Source organism: Schistocerca piceifrons, chromosome 3 (genome assembly GCF_021461385.2).
Source record: "Schistocerca piceifrons isolate TAMUIC-IGC-003096 chromosome 3, iqSchPice1.1, whole genome shotgun sequence".
NCBI lineage: Eukaryota > Metazoa > Arthropoda > Insecta > Orthoptera > Acrididae > Schistocerca > Schistocerca piceifrons.
This window is the reverse complement of record NC_060140.1, coordinates 48,251,633-48,270,938: the sequence shown is the minus strand read 5'-3', so window position 1 is coordinate 48,270,938 and position 19,306 is coordinate 48,251,633.

Sequence of the window (19,306 nt, the reverse complement as noted above, 5' to 3'; positions counted from 1 at the left end):
ACTTCCGGTGCAATTTCTGAGTGTCATCGCCAATAGGAAGGTCCATGGGATACAGTAAACCTGAAGTGAAGCATCGGAATCTAAACTGGTCTCACAGGAAAGGTTCAAATCATATACAGTAAGAAGAGTCAGTCTTCTTGTACTTATGTAGGCATTGTGCCTTTTGTATTTAATTTCGATGCAATTTCTGTGTTTCATCGTCAATATGAAGGTCCAAGGAATACAGTAATCTTGAAGTGAATCTTCGGAATCTCAAACTGGTCTCACAGGAATGGTTCAAAACATAGACAGTAAGCAGAGTCACCCTTTACGTACTTAAGTCGGCATTGTGAATTTTGTATTTAATTCCGAAGCAATTTCTGTGTTTCATCGTCAATAAGAAGTTCCAAGGGATGCAGTAAACCTGAAGTGAAGCATCGGAATCCAAAACTGGTCTCACTGGAAAGATTCTGAGGATAGACAGTAAGAAGAGTCAGTCCTCTTGTACTTCAGTCGGCATTGTGATTTTTGTATATAATTCTGATGCAATTTCTGTGTTTCATCGTCATTAAGAAGTCCAATGTATACAGTAAAGCTGAAGTGAAGCATCGAAATCTAAAACTGGGCTCACACGAAAGGTTCAAAACATAGACAGTAAGAAGAGTCAGTCTTCTTGTACTTGAGTTGGCATTGTCTCTTTTGTATCTAATTCCGATGTGATTTCTGTGTTTCATCGTCAATAAGAAGGTCAATGGGATACAGTAAACCTGAAGTGGAGCATAGGAATCTAAAACTGGTCTCACAGGAAAGGTTTAAATCAAAGAATGTACGAAGAGTCAGTCCTCTTGTACTTATGTCGGCATTGTGCCTTTTGTATTTTATTCCGACGCTATTTCTGTATTTCATCGCCAATACGAAGGTCCACGGGATACAGTACACCTGAAGTGAAGCATCGGAATCTAATACAGGTCTCGGAGGAAACGTTCAAAACATAAACAGGAGGAAGAGTCAGTCTGCTTGTACTTAAGTCGGTATTGTGCCTATTGTATTTAATTCCGATGTAATTTCTGTGTCTCATCGTCGATGAGAAGGTCCAAGGTAAACAGTAAACCTGTAGTGAAGCATCGGAATTTAAAACTGGTAACACAGGAAAGGCTCAAATCATAGACAGTAAGTAGAGTCAGTCATCTGGCACTTCAGTCGGCATTGTGCCTTTTGAATTTAATTCGGGTGCAATTTCTGAGTATCTTCGTCAATAGGAAGGCCCAAGGTACACAGTAAACCTGAAGTGAATCATCGGAATCTCAAACTGGTCTCACAGGAATGGTTCAAAATATAGACAGTAAGCAGAGTCACCCTTTACGTACTTAAGTCGGCATTGTGAATTTTGTATTTAATTCCGAGGCAATTTCTGTGTTTCATCGTCAATAAGAAGTTCCAAGGGATGCAGTAAACCTGAAGTGAAGCATCGGAATCCAAAACTGGTCTCACTGGAAAGGTTTAAAGCATAGACAGTAAGTAGAGACATTCCTCTTGTACTTAAGTGGGCATTGTGCGTTTTGTATTTAATTCCGATGTAATTTCTGTGTTACATCGTCAATAAGAAGGTCCAAGGGATACAGTAAACCTGAATTGGAAGCATCGGAATCTAAAACTGGCCTCACAGGAAAGGCTCAAGTCATAGACAGTAAGAAGGGTCAGTCTTCTTGTACTTAAGTCGGCATTGTGCCTATTGTATTTAATTCCGATGCAATTTCTGTGTTTCATAGTCAATAAGAAGTTTTAAGGGATACTATAAAACTGAAGTAAAGCATCGGAATCTAAAACTGGTCTCTCAGGAAAGGTTCAAATCATTGAATGTAAGAAGAGTCAGTCTTCTAGTACTTAAGTCGGCATTGTGCCTTTTGTATTTAATTCCGGTGCAATTTCTGTGTTTCTTCGTCAATTAGAAGGTCCAAGGGATAAAGTATACCTGAAGTGGCGCAACAGAAAATAAAACTGGTCTCACAGGAAGGTTTCAAATAACAGAATGTAAGAAGAGTCAGTAATCTTGTACTTAAGTCGGCATTGTGCCTTTCGTATTTTATTCCGATGCAATTACTGTGTTTCATCGTAAATTAGAAGGTCCAAGAGATACAGTAAACCTGAAGTGAAGCATCGGAATTTAAAACTGGTCCAACAGGACAGGTTCAAATCATATACAGTAAGAAGAGTCAGTCTCCTTGTAATTATGTAGGCATTGTGCCTTTTGTATTTATTTCCGGTGCAATTTCTGAGTGTCATCGCCAATAGGAAGGTCCAAGGGATACAGTAAACCTGAAGTGAAGCATCGGAATCTGAAACTGGTCTCACAGGTAGGTTCAAATCATATACAGTAAGAAGAGTCAGTCTTCTTGTACTTATGTAGGCATTGTGCCTTTTGTATTTAATTCCGATGCAATTTCTGTGTTTCATCGACAATAAGAAGTTCGAAGGGATGCAGTAAACCTAAAAAGAAGCATCGAAATGTAAAACTGGTCTCACAGAAAGGTTCAACACTTAGACTGTAATAAGAGTCATCCTTCTTGTACTTAAGTCGGCGTTGTGCCTTTTGTATTTCATTCCGATGCAATGTCTGTGTTTCATCGTCAACAATAAGGTCCAAGCGATACGGTAAACCAGAAGTGAAGCATCGGAATTTAAAACTAGTCTCACAGGAAAGGCTCAAATCATAGACAGTAAGAAGAGTCAGTCTTCTTGTACTTAATTCTTCATTGTGCGTTTTGTATTTAATTCCGACGCAATTTATGTGTTTCATCGTCAATAAAATGGTCCAAGGGATACAGTGAACCTGAAGGGAAGCATCGGAATCTAAAACTGGTCTCACAGGAAAATTTCAAAACCATAGACAGTAAGAAGAGTCAGTCGTCTTGTACTTAAGTCGGCATTGTGCGCTTTGTATTTAATTCCGATGCTATTTCTGTGTTTCTTCGTCAATAAGAAGGTCCAAGGGATACAGTAAACCTGGAGTGAAGCATCGGAATCTAAAACTGGTCTCACAGGAAAGGGTTCAAGACATAGACAGTACGAAGAGTTAGTCTTCTTCTACTTAAGTAGGCATTGTGATTCTTGTAATTAATTCCGTTGCAATTTCTGTGTTACATTGTCAATAAGAAGGTCCAAGAGATACAGTAATCCTGAAGTGAAGCATCGGAATCTAAAACTGGTCTCACAGGAAAGGATAAAACCATAGACAGTAAGAAGGGCCAGTCTTCTTGTACTTATGTTGGCATTGTGCATTTTGTATTTAAGTCCAATGCAGTTTCTGTGTTTCATCATCGATAAGAAGGTCCAAGGGATACAGTAAACCTGAAGTGAAGCATCGGAATCTAAAACTTGTCTCACAGGAAAGGCTCCAAACTTAGACAGTAAGAAGAGTCAGTCTTCTTGTACTTAAGTCGCCATTGTGCCTTTTGTATTAAATTCCGATGCAATTTCTGTCTTTCATCGTCAATAAGAAGGTCCAAGGGATACAGTAAACCTGAAGTCAAGCATAGGAATCTAAAACTGGTCTCACAGGGAAGTTTCATAGCATAGACAGTAAGAAGAGTCGGTCTTCGTGTACTTAAGTATGCATTGTGCCTTTTGTATTTAATTCCGATGCAATTTCTGTGTTTCATCGTCAATATGAAGGTCCAAGGGATACAGAAAATCTGAAGTGAAGCATCGGAAGTTAAAAGTGATCTCACAGGAATGGTTCAAAGCACAGACAATCAGAAGAGTCGGTCTTTCTGTACTTAAGTCTGCATTGTGCCTTTTGTATTTAATTCCGATGCAGTTTCTGTGTTTCGTCGTCAATAAACAGGTCCAAGGGATACAGTAAACATGGAGTGAAGCATCGGAATCTAAAACTGGTCTCACAGGAAATGTTCAAAACATAGACAGTAAGAAGAGACATTCCTCTTGTACATAAGTCGGCATTGTGCCTTTTGTATTTAATTCCGAAGCTATTTCTGTGTTTCATCGTCAATAAGAAGGTGCAAGGGATACTGTAAACCTGAAGTGAAGCATCGGAATCTAAAACTGGTCTCACAGGAAAGGTTCAATACATAGACAGTAAGAGAGTCAGTCTTCTTGTACTTAAGTCGGAATTGTGCCTTTTGTATTTAATTCCGAAGCAATTTCTGTGTTTCATAATCAGTAAGAAGGTCCAACTGATACAGTAAACATAAGTGAAGCATCAGAATCTACAACTGGTCTCACAGGAAAGGTTCAAATCATAGACAGTAAGAAGAGTCAGTCTTCATGTACTCAAGTAGGCATTGTGACTTCTGTATTTAATTCCGATGCAATTTCTGTGTTTCATCGTCAATAAGAAGGTCCAAGGGATACAGTAAAACTGAAGTGAAGCATCGCAATCTAAAACTGGTCTCACAGGAAAGGCTCATATCATAGTCAGTAAGAAGAGTCACTCCTCATTTACTTAAGTCGGCATTGTGCCTTTTGTATTAAATTCCGATGCAATTTCTGTGTTTCATCGTCAATAAGGAGGTCCAAAGGATACAGTTAACCTGAAGTGAAGCATCGGAATCTAATACTGGTCTCACAGGAAGGGTTCAAATCATAGAATATATGAAGAGTCAGTCCTCTTGTACTTAAGTCGTCATTGTGCCTTTTGCATTTAATTCCGATGCAATTTCTGTGTTTCCTCGTCAATAAGAAGGTCCAAGGGATAAAATAAACCTGAAGTGAAGCATCGGAATCTATAACTGGTCTCACAGGAATGGTTCTAAATATAGACAGTAAGAAGAATCAGTCCTCTTGTACATAAGTCGGCATTGTGCCTATTGTATTTAAATCCGATGCAATATCTGAGTTTCATCGTCAATAAGGAGGTCCAAGGGATACAGTAAACCTGAAGTGAAGCATCGGAATTTAAAACTGGTCTCACAGGAAAGGCTCATATCATAGACAGTAAGAAGAGTCAGTCTTTTTGTACTTAAGTCGTCATTGTGAGTTTTGTATTTGATTCCCATGCAATTTCTGTGTTACATCGTCAATAAGAAGGACCAAGGGATACAGTAAACCTGAAGTGGAAGCATCGGAATCGAAAACTGATCTCACGGGAAAGGTTTAAAACATAGACGGCAAGAAGAGTCAGTCTTGTTGTACTTAAGTCGGCAATGTGCCTTTTGTATTTAATTCCGATGCAATTTCTGTGTATCATCTTTAATAAGAAGGTTTAAGGGTTACAGGAAACCTGAAGTGAAGCATCGGAATCCGAAACTGGTCTGACAGGAAAGGTTCAAAGTATAGACAGTAAGATGAGTCAGTCTTCTTGTACTTAAGACGGCATTGTTTCTCTTGTATTTAATTCAGATGCAATATCTGAGTTTCATCGTCAATAAGAAGGTCCTAGGGTACAGTAAACTTGAAGTGAAGCATCGGAATCCAAGACTGGTCTCAAAGGAAATGCTCGAAACATAGACAGTAAGAGGAGTCTGTCTTCTTGTACTTAGGTCGGCATTGTGAATTTTGTATTTAATTCTGGAGCCATATCTGTGTTTCATCGTCAACAAGAATGTCCAATCGATACAGTAAACTTGAAGTGAAGCATCGGAATTTAAAACTGGTCTCACAGGAAAGGTTCATAATGTAGACAGTAAGAAGTGACATTCCTCTTTTACTTAAGTCGGCATTGTGCCTTTTGTAATTAATTCCGAGGCAATTTCTGTGTTTCATCGTAAATTAGAAGGTCCGAGGGATACAGTAAACCTTTAGTGAAGCATCGGAATTTAAATCTGGTCTCACAAAAAACGCTCAAATCATAGATAGTAAGAAGCGTCTGTTTTCCTGCACTTAAGTCGGCATTGTGCCTTTTGTATTTAGTACCGATGCAATTTTTGTGTTTCATCGTCAATAAGTAGGTCCAAGGGATACAGCAAACCTGAAGTGAAGCATCAGAAACTAAAACTGGTCTCACAGGAAAGATTCAAATCTTTGACAGTAAGAAGAGTGAGTCGTCTTGTACTTAAGTCGGCATTGTGCCATTTGTATTTATTTCCGATGCAATTTCTGAGTTTCATCGTCAATTAGAAGGTCCGAGGGATACAGTAAAGCTGAAGTGATGCATCGGAATTGAAAACTGGTCTCACAGGAAAGGCTCAAATCACAGACAGTGAGAAGAGTCAGTCTACTTGTATTTAAGTCGGCATTGTGCCTTTTTTTATTTAATTCCGATGCAATTTCAGTGTTTCATCGTCAATAAGAAGGTCCAAGGGATACAGTAAAACTGAAGTGGAGGATCGGAATCTAAAACTGGTCTCACAGGAAAGGTGTAAACCATAGACGGTAAGAGGTATCAGACTTGTTGTCCTTATGTGGGCATTGTGCTTTTGTATTTAATTCCGAAGCAATTTGGGTGTTTCATCGTCAATAAGAAGTTCCAAGGGATACAGTAAACCTGAAGTGAAGCATCGGAATCCAAAACTGGTCTCACTCGAAAGGTTTAAAGCATAGACAGTAAGAAGAGACATTCCTCTTGTACTTAAGTCGGCATCGTGCGTTTTGTATTTAATTCCGATGTAATTACTGTGTTTCATCGTCAATAAGAAGGTCCAAGGGATACAGTAAACCTGAAGTGGAAGCATCGGAATCTAAAACTGGCCTCACAGGAAAGGCTCAAGTCATTGCCTGTAAGAAGGGTCAGTCTTCTTGTACTTAAGTCGGCATTGTGCCTATTGTATTTATTTCCAATGCAATTTCTGTGTTTCATCGTCAATAAGAAGGTCCAAGGGATACATAAAACTGAAGTGAAGCATCGGAGTCTAATACTGGTCTCTCAGGAAAGGTTCAAATCATAGAATGTAATAACAGTCAGTCTTATTGTACTTAAGTCGGCATTGTGCCTTTTGTATTTAATTCCGATGCAATTTCTGTGTTTCTTCGTCAATAAGAAGGTCCAAGGGATAAAGGAAACCTGAAGTGAAGCATCAGAAACTAAAACTGGTCTCACAGGAAGGGTTCAAATAATTGAATGTAAGAAGAGTCAGTCCTCTTGTACTTAAGTCGGCATTGTGCCTTTCGTATTTAATTACGATGCAATTACTGTGTTTCATCGTCAATTAGAAGGTCCAAGGGATACAGTAAACCTGAAGTGAAGCATTAGAATCTAAAACTGGTCTGACAGGAAAGGCTCAAATCATAGTCAGTAAGAGGAGTCAGTCATCTTGCACTTAAGTAGGCATTGTGCCTTTTGTATTTACTTCCGGTGCAATTTCTGAGTGTCATCGCCAATAGGAAGGTCCATGGGATACAGTAAACCTGAAGTGAAGCATCGGAATCTAAACTGGTCTCACAGGAAAGGTTCAAATCATATACAGTAAGAAGAGTCAGTCTTCTTGTACTTATGTAGGCATTGTGCCTTTTGTATTTAATTTCGATGCAAATTCTGTGTTTCATCGTCAATATGAAGGTCCAAGGAATACAGTAATCTTGAAGTGAATCTTCGGAATCTCAAACTGGTCTCACAGGAATGGTTCAAAACATAGACAGTAAGCAGAGTCACCCTTTACGTACTTAAGTCGGCATTGTGAATTTTGTATTTAATTCCGAAGCAATTTCTGTGTTTCATCGTCAATAAGAAGTTCCAAGGGATGCAGTAAACCTGAAGTGAAGCATCGGAATCCAAAACTGGTCTCACTGGAAAGATTCTGAGGATAGACAGTAAGAAGAGTCAGTCCTCTTGTACTTCAGTCGGCATTGTGATTTTTGTATATAATTCTGATGCAATTTCTGTGTTTCATCGTCATTAAGAAGTCCAATGTATACAGTAAAGCTGAAGTGAAGCATCGAAATCTAAAACTGGGCTCACACGAAAGGTTCAAAACATAGACAGTAAGAAGAGTCAGTCTTCTTGTACTTGAGTTGGCATTGTCTCTTTTGTATCTAATTCCGATGTGATTTCTGTGTTTCATCGTCAATAAGAAGGTCAATGGGATACAGTAAACCTGAAGTGGAGCATAGGAATCTAAAACTGGTCTCACAGGAAAGGTTTAAATCAAAGAATGTACGAAGAGTCAGTCCTCTTGTACTTATGTCGGCATTGTGCCTTTTGTATTTTATTCCGACGCTATTTCTGTATTTCATCGCCAATACGAAGGTCCACGGGATACAGTACACCTGAAGTGAAGCATCGGAATCTAATACAGGTCTCGGAGGAAACGTTCAAAACATAAACAGGAGGAAGAGTCAGTCTGCTTGTACTTATGTCGGTATTGTGCCTATTGTATTTAATTCCGATGTAATTTCTGTGTCTCATCGTCGATGAGAAGGTCCAAGGTAAACAGTAAACCTGTAGTGAAGCATCGGAATTTAAAACTGGTAACACAGGAAAGGCTCAAATCATAGACAGTAAGTAGAGTCAGTCATCTGGCACTTCAGTCGGCATTGTGCCTTTTGAATTTAATTCGGGTGCAATTTCTGAGTATCTTCGTCAATAGGAAGGCCCAAGGTACACAGTAAACCTGAAGTGAATCATCGGAATCTCAAACTGGTCTCACAGGAATGGTTCAAAATATAGACAGTAAGCAGAGTCACCCTTTACGTACTTAAGTCGGCATTGTGAATTTTGTATTTAATTCCGAGGCAATTTCTGTGTTTCATCGTCAATAAGAAGTTCCAAGGGATGCAGTAAACCTGAAGTGAAGCATCGGAATCCAAAACTGGTCTCACTGGAAAGGTTTAAAGCATAGACAGTAAGTAGAGACATTCCTCTTGTACTTAAGTGGGCATTGTGCGTTTTGTATTTAATTCCGATGTAATTTCTGTGTTACATCGTCAATAAGAAGGTCCAAGGGATACAGTAAACCTGAATTGGAAGCATCGGAATCTAAAACTGGCCTCACAGGAAAGGCTCAAGTCATAGACAGTAAGAAGGGTCAGTCTTCTTGTACTTAAGTCGGCATTGTGCCTATTGTATTTAATTCCGATGCAATTTCTGTGTTTCATAGTCAATAAGAAGTTTTAAGGGATACTATAAAACTGAAGTAAAGCATCGGAATCTAAAACTGGTCTCTCAGGAAAGGTTCAAATCATTGAATGTAAGAAGAGTCAGTCTTCTAGTACTTAAGTCGGCATTGTGCCTTTTGTATTTAATTCCGGTGCAATTTCTGTGTTTCTTCGTCAATTAGAAGGTCCAAGGGATAAAGTATACCTGAAGTGGCGCAACAGAAAATAAAACTGGTCTCACAGGAAGGTTTCAAATAACAGAATGTAAGAAGAGTCAGTAATCTTGTACATAAGTCGGCATTGTGCCTTTCGTATTTTATTCCGATGCAATTACTGTGTTTCATCGTAAATTAGAAGGTCCAAGAGATACAGTAAACCTGAAGTGAAGCATCGGAATTTAAAACTGGTCCAACAGGACAGGTTCAAATCATATACAGTAAGAAGAGTCAGTCTCCTTGTAATTATGTAGGCATTGTGCCTTTTGTATTTATTTCCGGTGCAATTTCTGAGTGTCATCGCCAATAGGAAGGTCCAAGGGATACAGTAAACCTGAAGTGAAGCATCGGAATCTGAAACTGGTCTCACAGGTAGGTTCAAATCATATACAGTAAGAAGAGTCAGTCTTCTTGTACTTATGTAGGCATTGTGCCTTTTGTATTTAATTCCGATGCAATTTCTGTGTTTCATCGACAATAAGAAGTTCGAAGGGATGCAGTAAACCTAAAAAGAAGCATCGAAATGTAAAACTGGTCTCACAGAAAGGTTCAACACTTAGACTGTAATAAGAGTCATCCTTCTTGTACTTAAGTCGGCGTTGTGCCTTTTGTATTTCATTCCGATGCAATGTCTGTGTTTCATCGTCAACAATAAGGTCCAAGCGATACGGTAAACCAGAAGTGAAGCATCGGAATTTAAAACTAGTCTCACAGGAAAGGCTCAAATCATAGACAGTAAGAAGAGTCAGTCTTCTTGTACTTAATTCTTCATTGTGCGTTTTGTATTTAATTCCGACGCAATTTATGTGTTTCATCGTCAATAAAATGGTCCAAGGGATACAGTGAACCTGAAGGGAAGCATCGGAATCTAAAACTGGTCTCACAGGAAAATTTCAAAACCATAGACAGTAAGAAGAGTCAGTCGTCTTGTACTTAAGTCGGGATTGTGCGCTTTGTATTTAATTCCGATGCTATTTCTGTGTTTCTTCGTCAATAAGAAGGTCCAAGGGATACAGTAAACCTGGAGTGAAGCATCGGAATCTAAAACTGGTCTCACAGGAAAGGGTTCAAGACATAGACAGTACGAAGAGTTAGTCTTCTTCTACTTAAGTAGGCATTGTGATTCTTGTAATTAATTCCGTTGCAATTTCTGTGTTACATTGTCAATAAGAAGGTCCAAGAGATACAGTAATCCTGAAGTGAAGCATCGGAATCTAAAACTGGTCTCACAGGAAAGGATAAAATCATAGACAGTAAGAAGGGCCAGTCTTCTTGTACTTATGTTTTCATTGTGCATTTTGTATTTAAGTCCAATGCAGTTTCTGTGTTTCATCATCGATAAGAAGGTCCAAGGGATATAGTAAACCTGAAGTGAAGCATCGGAATCTAAAACTTGTCTCACAGGAAAGGCTCCAAACTTAGACAGTAAGAAGAGTCAGTCTTCTTGTACTTAAGTCGCCATTGTGCCTTTTGTATTAAATTCCGATGCAATTTCTGTCTTTCATCGTCAATAAGAAGGTCCAAGGGATACAGTAAACCTGAAGTGAAGCATAGGAATCTAAAACTGGTCTCACAGGGAAGTTTCATAGCATAGACAGTAAGAAGAGTCGGTCTTCGTGTACTTAAGTATGCATTGTGCCTTTTGTATTTAATTCCGATGCAATTTCTGTGTTTCATCGTCAATATGAAGGTCCAAGGGATACAGAAAATCTGAAGTGAAGCATCGGAAGTTAAAAGTGATCTCACAGGAATGGTTCAAAGCACAGACAATCAGAAGAGTCGGTCTTTCTGTACTTAAGTCTGCATTGTGCCTTTTGTATTTAATTCCGATGCAGTTTCTGTGTTTCGTCGTCAATAAACAGGTCCAAGGGATACAGTAAACATGGAGTGAAGCATCGGAATCTAAAACTGGTCTCACAGGAAATGTTCAAAACATAGACAGTAAGAAGAGACATTCCTCTTGTACATAAGTCGGCATTGTGCCTTTTGTATTTAATTCCGAAGCTATTTCTGTGTTTCATCGTCAATAAGAAGGTGCAAGGGATACTGTAAACCTGAAGTGAAGCATCGGAATCTAAAACTGGTCTCACAGGAAAGGTTCAATACATAGACAGTAAGAGAGTCAGTCTTCTTGTACTTAAGTCGGAATTGTGCCTTTTGTATTTAATTCCGAAGCAATTTCTGTGTTTCATAATCAGTAAGAAGGTCCAACTGATACAGTAAACATAAGTGAAGCATCAGAATCTACAACTGGTCTCACAGGAAAGGTTCAAATCATAGACAGTAAGAAGAGTCAGTCTTCATGTACTCAAGTAGGCATTGTGACTTCTGTATTTAATTCCGATGCAATTTCTGTGTTTCATCGTCAATAAGAAGGTCCAAGGGATACAGTAAACCTGAAGTGAAGCATCGCAATCTAAAACTGGTCTCACACGAAACTTTCAAAGCATAGACTGTAAGAAGAGGCAGTCTTATTGTACGTAAGTCGGCATTGTGCCTTTTGTATTTAATTCCGATGGAATATTTGTGTTTCATTGTCAATAAGAAGGTCCAAGGAATACAGTAAACCCGAGGTGAAGCATCGGAATCTAAAACTGGTCTCACAGGAAAGGTTCAAAGCATAGGCAGTAAGAAGAGTCAGTCTTCTTGTGCTTAAGCCGGCATGGTGCCTTTTGTATTTAATTCGGACGCAATTTCTGTGTTTCATCGTCAATAAGACGGTCCAAGGGATACAGTAAACCTGAAGTGAAGCATTGGAATCTAAAACTGGTCTCACTGGTAAGGTTCAAAAAATAGACAGTATGAAGAGTCAGTCTTCTTGTACTTAATTCTGCATTGTGCCCTTTGTATTCAATTACGATGCAATATCTGTGTATCTTCGTCAATAAGAAGGTCCAAGGGATACAGTAAACTTGATGTGAAGCATCGGAATCTAAAACTGGACTCACAGGAAATGTTCAAATCATAGACAGTAAGAAGAGACATTCCTCTTGTACTTAGGTCGGCATTGTGCCTATGGTATTTGATTCCGATGCAATTTCTGTGTTTCATCGTCAATACAATGGTCCAAGGGATACAGTAAACCTGAAGTGAAGCATCGGAATCTAAAACTGGTCTCACAGGAAAGGTTCAAATCTTAGACAGTGAGAAGAGTCAGTCTCCTTGTACATAAGTTCGCATTGTGCCATTTGTATTTAATTCCGATGCAATTTCTGTGTTTCATCGTCAATAGGAAGGTCCAAGTTATACAGTTACCCGAGGTGAGGCATCGGAATCTAAAACTGGTCTCACAGGAAAGGCTCATATCGTAGACAGTAAGAAGAGTCAGTCTTCTTGTACTTAAGTCGGCATTGTGCCTTTTGTATTTAATTCCGATGCAATGTCTGTGTTTCATCGTCAATAAGAAGGGCCAAGGGATACAGTAAACCTGAAGTGAAGCATCGGAATGTAGCACTGGTCTCACAGGAAAGGTTCAAAGCATAGCAGTAAGAAGAATCAGTCTTCTTGTACTCAAGTCGGAATTGTGCCTTTTGTATTTAATTCCGAAGCAATTTCTGTGTTTCATCGTCAACAAAAGGTCCAAGGGATACAGCAAACCTGAACTGAAGCATCGGAAACTAAAACTGGTCTCACAGGAAAGGTTCATAACTTAACAGTAAGAAGAGTCAGTCTTCTTGTACTTATGACGGCATTGTGCCTTTTGTATTTAATTCCGAAGGAATTTCTGTGTTTCATCGTAAATAAGAAGGTGCAAGGGATACAGTAAACCTGATGTGAAGCATTGGAATCAAAAACTGGTTTCACTGGTAAGGTTCAAAAAATAGACAGTATGAAGAGTCAGTCTTATTGTACTTAATTCGGCATTGTGCCATTTGTATTCAATTCCGATGCAATATCTGTGTATCTTCGTCAATACGAAGGTCCAAGGGATACAGTAAACCTGATGTGAAGAATCGGAATCTAAAACTGGACTCACAGGAAATGTTCAAATCATAGACAGTATGAAGAGACATTCCTCTTGTACTTAAGTCGGCATTGTGCCTATGGTATTTGATTCCGATGCAATTTCTGTGTTTCATCGTCAATACAATGGTCCAAGGGATACAGTAAACCTGAAGTGAAGCATCGGAATCTAATACTGGTCTCATAGGATAAGTTCAAAACATAGTCAGTTAGAAGAGTCAGTCATCTTGTACTTAAGACGGCATTGTGGGTTTTGTATTTAATTCCGATGCAATTTCTGTGTTTCATCGTCAATAAGAAGGTCCAAGGGATACAGTAAAACTGAAGTGAAGCATCGGAATCGAAAACTGGTCTCACAGGAATGGTTCACAATATAGACAGTAAGAATTGTCAGTCTTCTTGTACACAAGTCGGCATTGTGCCTTTTGTATTTAATTCTGATGCAATTTCTGTGTTTCATCGTCAGTAAGTAGGTCCAAGGGATACAGTAAAACCTTAAGTGAAGCATCGGAATATAATACTGGCCTCACAGGAATGGTTCACAATATAGACAATAAGAAAAGTCAGTTTTCTTGTACTGAAGTCGGCATTGTGGCTTTTGTAATTAAATCCGATGCAATTTCTGAGTTTCGACGTCAATAAGATGGGCGAAGGGATACCGAAAACCTTAAGTGAAGCATCGGAATCTAAAACTGGTCTCACAAGTAAGGTCCAAAACATAGACAGTACGAAAAGTCAGTCATCTTTTACACAAGTCGGCATTGTGCCTTTTGTATTTAATTCCGACGCTATTTATGTGTTTCATCGCCATTATGAAGGTCCAAGGGATACAGTTAACCTGAAGTGAAGCATCGATTCCTAAAACTGGTCTCACAGCAAAGGTTCCAATCATAGACAGTAAGAAGAGTCAGTCTTCTTGTACTTAAGTCGGCTTGTGCCTTTTGTATTTAACTCCGATGCAATTTCTGTGCTTCATCGTCAATAAGAAAGTCCAAAGGATACTGTAAACTGGAAGTGAAGCATCGAAATCTAAAACTGGTCTCACAGGAAAGGTTAAAAACATACACACTAAGAAGGGTCAGTCTTCTTGTACTTAAGTCGGCATTTTTACTTTTGTGTTTAATTCCGAAGCAATTTCTGTGTTTCATCGTCAATATGAACGTCCAAGGGATACAGAAATTCTGAAGTGAAGCATTGGAGTCTAAAACTTGTCTCACAGGAAAGGTTCAAACATAGACAGTGAGAAGAGACATTCCTCTTGTACTTAAAGCGGCATTGTGCCTTTTGTATTTAATTCCGATGCAATTTCTGTGTTTCATCGTCAATATGTAGGTCCAAGGGATACAGAATATCTGAAGTGAAGCATCGGAATCTAAACCTGGTTTGCAGGAGAGGTACAAAACATAGACAGTAAGAAGAGTCAGTCTTCTGGTACTTAAGTCGGCTTTGTCCCTTTTGCATTTACTTCCGATGCAAATTCTGTGTTTAATCGTCAATAAGAAGGTCCAAGGGATACAGTAAACTTGAAGTGAAGCATCGATATCTAAAACTGGTCTCACAGGAAAGGTTCAAAACATAGACTGTAAGAAGAGTCAGTCTTCTTTTACTTAAGTCTGCATTGTTCATATTGTATTTAATTCCGATGCCATTTCTGTGTTTCATTGTCACAAGAAGGTCCAATTCATACAGTAAACTTAAAATGAAGAATCGGAAACTAAAACTGGCCTTACTGGAAAGGTTCAAAACTTAGACAGTTAGATGAGCCAGTAATCTGGCACTTAAGTCGGCATTGTGCCTTTTGTATTTAATTCCGATGCTATTTCTGAGTTTCATCGTCAATAAGAAGGTCTAAGGGATACAGTAAACTTGATGTGAAGCATCGGAATCTAAAACTGGTCTCACAGGATAGTTCAAAACAATGACGGTAAGAAGAGTCAGTCTTCTTGTACTTCAGTCGGCATTGTGCCTTTTGTATTTAATTCTGATGGAATTTCTGTGTTTCATCGTCATTAAGAAGGTCCAAGGACACAGTAAACCTGAAGTGAGGCATCGGAACCTAAAACTGGTCTCACAGGAAAGGTTCAAAGCATAGACAGTAAGAAGCGTCACTCTTCTTGTACTTAAGCCGACATTGTGCCTTTTGTATTTAATTCCGATGCAATTTCTGTGTTTCGTCGTCGATAAGAAGGTCCAAGGGATACAGTAAACCTAACGTGAAGCATCGGAATCTAAAACTGGTCTAACAAAAAGGTCTCAAATCATTGACAGTAAGAAGAGTCAGTCCTCTTGTACTTATGTCGGCATTGTGCTTTTTGTATCTATTTCCGATGCAATTTCTGTGTTTCATCGTCAATAAGATGGTCCAAGGGATACAGTAAACCCGAAGTGAAGCATCGGAATCTAAAACTGGTCTTACAGGAAAGGTTCAAAACATAGACAGTAAGAAGTGACATTCCTCTTGTACTTAAGTCGGCATTGTGTGTTTTGTATTTAATTCCGAAGCAATTTATGTGTTACATCGTCAATAAGAAAGTCCAAGGGATACAGTAAAACTGAAGTGAAGCATCGGAATCTAAAACTGGTCACACAGGAAATTTTAAAAAGATAGACAGTAAGAAGAGACATTCCTCTTGTACTTAAGTCGGCAATGGGCCTTTGGTATTTAATTCTGATGCAATTTCTGTGTTTTATCGTCAATAAGTAGGTCCAAGGGATACAGTAAACCTGAAGTGAAGCTTTGGAATCTAATACTGGTCTCACAGGAAAAGTTCAAAGCATAGTCAGTAAGGAGAGTCAGTCTTCTTGTACTTAAGTCGGCATTGTGCGTTTTGTATTTAATTCCGACGCAATTTCTGTATTTCATCGTCAATAAGAATGTCCAAGGGATACAGTAAGGCTGAAGTGAAGCATCGGAATCTAAAACTGGTATCACAGGAAAGGTTCAAAGCATAGTCAGTAAGGAGAGTCAGTCTTCTTGTACTTAAGTGGGCATTGAATCTTTTGTATTTAATTCCGATGCAATTTCTGTGTTTCATCGACAATAAGAAGGTCCAAGGGATACAGGAAACCCGAAGTGAAGCATCGGAATCTAAAATTGGTCTCACTGGTAAGGTTCAAAAATTAGACAGTATGAAGAATCAGTCTTCTTGTACTTATGTCGGCATTGTGCTTTTTGTATTTAATTCCGATGCAATATATCTGTGTTTCTTCGTCAATAAGAAGGTCCAAGGGATACAGTAAACCCGAAGTGAAGCATCGGAATCTAAAATTGGTCTCACTGGTAAGGTTCAAAAATTAGACAGTATGAAGTGAAGCATCTTAATCTATAACAGGTCTCACAGTAATGGATCAAAACATAGACAATAAGAGGAGTCAGTCTACTTGTACTTAAGTCGGCAATGTGCCTTTTGTATTTAATTCCGATGGAATTTCTGTTTTTCATCGTCAATAAGAAGGTCCAAGGGATACAGTAAACTTGAAATGAAGCATCAGAATCTAAAACTGGTCTCACAGGAAAGGTTCAAAACATAGACAGTGAGAAGAGTCAGTCTTCATGGGCTTAAGTTGGCATTGTGCATTTTGTATTTAATTGCGATGCAATTTCAGTGTTTCATCGAGAATAAGAAGGTCCAAGGGATACAGTAAACTTAAAGTGAAGCATCTGATTCTAAACCTGGTCTCACACCAAAGGTTCAAAACATAGACAGTAAGAAGGATCAGTCTTCTTGTGCTTATGTCAGCATTGTGTCTTTTCTATTTAATTCCGATGCAATATCTGTGATTCATAGTCAATAGGATGGTCCAAGGGGTACAGTGAACTTGAAGTGAAGCATCGGAATTTAAAACTGGTCTCACAATAACGGTTCAAAGCATAGACAGTAATAAGAGTCAGACGTCTTGTACACAAGTCGGCATTGTGCCTTTTGTATTTAATTCCGCTGCAATTTCTGTGTTTCATCATCAATAAGAAGGTCCAAGGGATACAGCAAACTTGAAGTGAATCATCGATATCTAAAACTGGTCTCACAGGAAAGGTTTAAAACATAGACAGTAAGAAGAGTCAGTCTTCTTGTGCTTAAATCGGCATTGTGCCTTTTGTATTTAATTCCGATGCAATATCTGTGTTTCATCGTCAATAAGAAGGTCCAAGGGATACAGTAAAACTGAAGTGAAGCATCGGAATCGAAAACTGGTCTCACAGGAATGGTTCACAATATAGACAGTAAGAATTGTCAGTCTTCTTGTACACAAGTCGGCATTGTGCCTTTTGTATTTAATTCTGATGCAATTTCTGTGTTTCATCGTCAGTAAGTAGGTCCAAGGGATACAGTAAACCTTAAGTGAAGCATCGGAATATAATACTGGCCTCACAGGAATGTTTCACAATATAGACAATAAGAAAAGTCAGTTTTCTTGTACTGAAGTCGGCATTGTGGCTTTTGTAATTAAATCCGATGCAATTTCTGAGTTTCGACGTCAATAAGATGGGCGAAGGGATACCGAAAACCTTAAGTGAAGCATCGGAATCTAAAACTGGTCTCACAAGTAAGGTCCAAAACATAGACAGTACGAAAAGTCAGTCATCTTTTACACAAGTCGGCATTGTGCCTTTTGTATTTAATTCCGACGCTATTTATGTGTTTCATCGCCATTATGAAGGTCCAAGGGATACAGTTAACCTGAAGTGAAGCATCGATTCCTAAAACTGGTCTCACAGCAAAGGTTCCAATCATAGACAGTAAGAAGAGTCAGTCTTCTTGTACTTAAGTCGGCTTGTGCCTTTTGTATTTAACTCCGATGCAATTTCTGTGCTTCATCGTCAATAAGAAAGTCCAAAGGATACTGTAAACTGGAAGTGAAGCATCGAAATCTAAAACTGGTCTCACAGGAAAGGTTAAAAACATACACACTAAGAAGGGTCAGTCTTCTTGTACTTAAGTCGGCATTTTTACTTTTGTGTTTAATTCCGAAGCAATTTCTGTGTTTCATCGTCAATATGAACGTCCAAGGGATACAGAAATTCTGAAGTGAAGCATTGGAGTCTAAAACTTGTCTCACAGGAAAGGTTCAAACATAGACAGTGAGAAGAGACATTCCTCTTGTACTTAAGGCGGCATTGTGCCTTTTGTATTTAATTCCGATGCAATTTCTGTGTTTCATCGTCAATATGTAGGTCCAAGGGATACAGAATATCTGAAGTGAAGCATCGGAATCTAAACCTGGTCAGCAGGAGAGGTACAAAACATAGACAGTAAGAAGAGTCAGTCTTCTGGTACTTAAGTCGGCTTTGTCCCTTTTGCATTTACTTCCGATGCAAATTCTGTGTTTAATCGTCAATAAGAAGGTCCAAGGGATACAGTAAACTTGAAGTGAAGCATCGATATCTAAAACTGGTCTCACAGGAAAGGTTCAAAACATAGACTGTAAGAAGAGTCAGTCTTCTTTTACTTAAGTCTGCATTGTTCATATTGTATTTAATTCCGATGCCATTTCTGTGTTTCATTGTCACAAGAAGGTCCAATTCATACAGTAAACTTAAAATGAAGAATCGGAAACTAAAACTGGCCTTACTGGAAAGGTTCAAAACTTAGACAGTTAGATGAGCCAGTAATCTGGCACTTAAGTCGGCATTGTGCCTTTTGTATTTAATTCCGATGCTATTTCTGAGTTTCATCGTCAATAAGAAGGTCTAAGGGATACAGTAAACTTGATGTGAAGCATCGGAATCTAAAACTGGTCTCACAGGATAGTTCAAAACAATGACGGTAAGAAGAGTCAGTCTTCTTGTACTTCAGTCGGCATTGTGCCTTTTGTATTTAATTCCGATGCAATTTCTGTGTTTCATCGTCAACAAGAGGGTCCAAGGGATACATTAAACCTGAAGTGCAGCATCGGAAACTATAACTGGTCTCACAGGAAAAGTTCATAACTTACAGTAAGAAGAGTCAGTCTTCTTGTACTTAAGTCGGCATTGTGCCTTTTGTATTTAATTCTGATGGAATTTCTGTGTTTCATCGTCATTAAGAAGGTCCAAGGACACAGTAAACCTGAAGTGAGGCATCGGAACCTAAAACTGGTCTCACAGGAAAGGTTCAAAGCATAGACAGTAAGAAGCGTCACTCTTCTTGTACTTAAGCCGACATTGTGCCTTTTGTATTTAA